The sequence below is a fragment of the Hibiscus syriacus genome, unplaced genomic scaffold, assembly GCF_006381635.1.
Source record: "Hibiscus syriacus cultivar Baekdansim isolate YM2019G1 unplaced genomic scaffold, ASM638163v2 tig00110691_pilon, whole genome shotgun sequence".
Classification (NCBI taxonomy): domain Eukaryota; kingdom Viridiplantae; phylum Streptophyta; class Magnoliopsida; order Malvales; family Malvaceae; genus Hibiscus; species Hibiscus syriacus.
Window position 1 is genome coordinate 1,154,263 of NW_024062826.1, and position 2,873 is coordinate 1,157,135.

Sequence of the window (2,873 nt, forward strand, 5' to 3'; positions counted from 1 at the left end):
CATGATTTTAAAACATAAAAATAATTAAGCCACTAAAACAAAAAATATAAGAATTGATGGGATAGTAAAAATGTAGTTTCTCAACAAAAAAAAGTATTTACCTATAGTATATTCCTTTTGTGAATCTGACCAAAAAAAAGGATTAATAATGGTTTAACCAAAATCTAAAATTTGGGGCTTCATAGAAGTCCTAAAGTAGAACGCTGTAATAATAAAAGGGTAAATAATACGTTTAGTTTCTAAATTATTATTTCTATTCTAATTTAGTACCTAAATTTTATTTATTTTTTTAAAATTATATCTAACGTTTAATTTAAATTTCAATTTAGTATTCCACTGTTAAAAAAAATCTATTGATGTGCTATTTTTATATTTTTTATAATGATAGTATAGCATTATCTTATAATGATACATTAAATTTTTAATGATGACTTTTGAGTACCTAAATAAAACATAAATTAAAAATTATGTATGATTTAAAAAAAATTTACTCCGGTAAAAGTGAAGGGAAAAAAGATGGAACAAAGCTCAAAGAATGACCCACAAAATCATGACCACAAGATTGAAAACACTCCAATTCTTCAATCTAAGCAAATCTCAAGCCCATTCTAATCACCAACACCTCATCAATTTTCTTCTTTCTTTAGACGCGTGTCACCAAAAACAACCAAAGCTTTGTATGTTAGATCAAGCAAATTTTGTGATAAGGAAATAATTACAAAAAAGAAAGAAAGAAAGAGACTCTTCCTTTGTCCCCTTCCCCCACAATAGCTGGCCTTTTCTTAAATTGATTCAGTTCTAGTTCTTTTGCTCTTGATAATTCAATCTCAAATCTCAATTTGGGATTGAAAATTCCCGACTGTTTGTTGTTTTCTTCAAGCGATTTAATCATTTGATTACTGGTTGAAAAAGCACCTGATCTTGAGGTGGAAATAATAAAGCTGTTTTCTTTTTGAGCTTTTTCGAGGTGGATTTGGTCTAGATTTGGAGTCTGGGGTTGAAGGAAAATTGATAAGAGTTTCATTTTTCTGTTGATTGGGTTCTCTTTGTTTTTGGAGTTAAAATTCTGGGTTTGATTTGAAATGGTCTATTTCCATGGATCAACTCAGTCTGCAACTCGGTTGACCAGGCTTCTCCTATGGAAAATTCTGGGAATTCAAGTGATTTCATGACGAACCCCAAATCACCCTCATCCTCGTCATCAAGGGCTAATTTTTGTAAGAAACAAAAGGTATCCGATCCACCAAGTTGTTTAAAAATTCCATCTTATGAAAGATCAAGATTTGCTACCATTGATGTTGTCATCTTAATTGCTGTAATTGCTGCTTTTGGATTCCGATTGTTTCCGACTTTAAAATCCATATCTTTGAAAGTGTTGAGTTCATTGAAGCTGCCTTTTATTTGGCTGAAGATGAAATGATGATTTCTCCAATGATATATGGATCGATAGGGCTTGGCTTTTCTTGTTCCGCAATAGCTGCTTGGATTTTGCTTCTTTGTACAACTAGGAAATGTGGGAAACCTCACTGTAAAGGGCTCGATAAGGCAACCGAATTTGATATTCAGTTTGAAACCGACGAGTGTGCTAGAAATTCGAGCACTACTCCAAAAGATGGTGTCACTAGAGGACTTCTAGAATTGCTTCATAATGGCCATAAGGAATTGGAAGCCGAGTTAAAGAGGATGGCACCGGTTAATGGAAGAGCAGTGCTTGTTCTAAATGTGGATGTTCCGTTGGCAGATTGGAGGTTCCGGGGCCGAAAAAGAAAGGAAGACAAAGAAATAGGATTTCATTATACCATAGATAGAGGAATTAAAGCAATATAGAAAGTGACCATAAAGGCAAGAGGAGTGCCTTCTCTAGTTAGTTTCATTTGAGACTATGTTGTCTTTAAATAAACCGCTTATAGCAATAAGTTGTAAGGATTATATACAATTGGTTATTAGCGGGGAATATAATAACCCTTTCTTTCGATTATTTTATTGCTATTTTATATAAAACCATGTTTCAAAGCTTATGCGTTGTGTTCCTAGTTCTGAATTGTTTTTATGTATTTATATATTATTGAAATTCGAAACCTTTCAGGTATTAGAGAATTATGAGAACTGTTTGATCATGATATAGATTGTACAAGGAGTCCGATAAGGGTTTCTAAGTTGAGCTTACTCGGATTGTATCCTTGATGGATGGGACTTTCTCTCCTGTGAGCAAATATAGGTGTTACAGGTACCTGCAACTCTGATTTGATCTTTAACCCTCAGGCGGGGAATAAGCCTTATCTATGTCCCTGGTCTGCGTTCGATCTATTAGTCAATCTTGCAAAAAACAGGGCCATGGAAGAAGAGCTAGGTCGCTTGTCTCTCTCATGGTAAATGAAGTGAAAACAAAGACTCGGACTTGGGTATACTTTTGGGCTTAACTACAAGGTCTTCTAAATCTTTTTTCATCTATTTTACTCAACAGCATTACCTACATTCTCAGCTTCATTGTAGTAGCACATAACAATAACTTGGTCTAATGAGTATTATTGCTCATACAGTTCACGAGCAAGATGATTTCGAGAGTGTGTAGCTCTTTTGTATTCTCAGCATAGTATTCTCTGCTGGATCTTCATATTCTACTGTAGAATATATTATGTTCTAACCTGATCAACTCAGTATTGTACGAGTGGAGTAATTTTACTTTTCTTATCCTGGTTCTCGATTCTTTTATGCTAAATCTTGCATTCTTTTGTGAATCACTTAAATCTCCTATGATAGAGCACAGTGTAAAAAAGCTGATTGTTATAGTTACATGTGCTTTTCCGTTTTCTTGTCATTGAAGCTTTTCCAATTGGTACTAAAAGTATATTTTCGTTGTTTCGAGCATATGC

General features: G+C 33.8%; 1 pseudogene; it reads left to right on the forward strand.

Moving 5' to 3' along the window:
- Positions 1-717: 717 nt before the first annotated feature.
- LOC120138388 lies at positions 718-1,999 on the forward strand (annotated as a pseudogene).
- Positions 2,000-2,873: the final 874 nt, after the last annotated feature.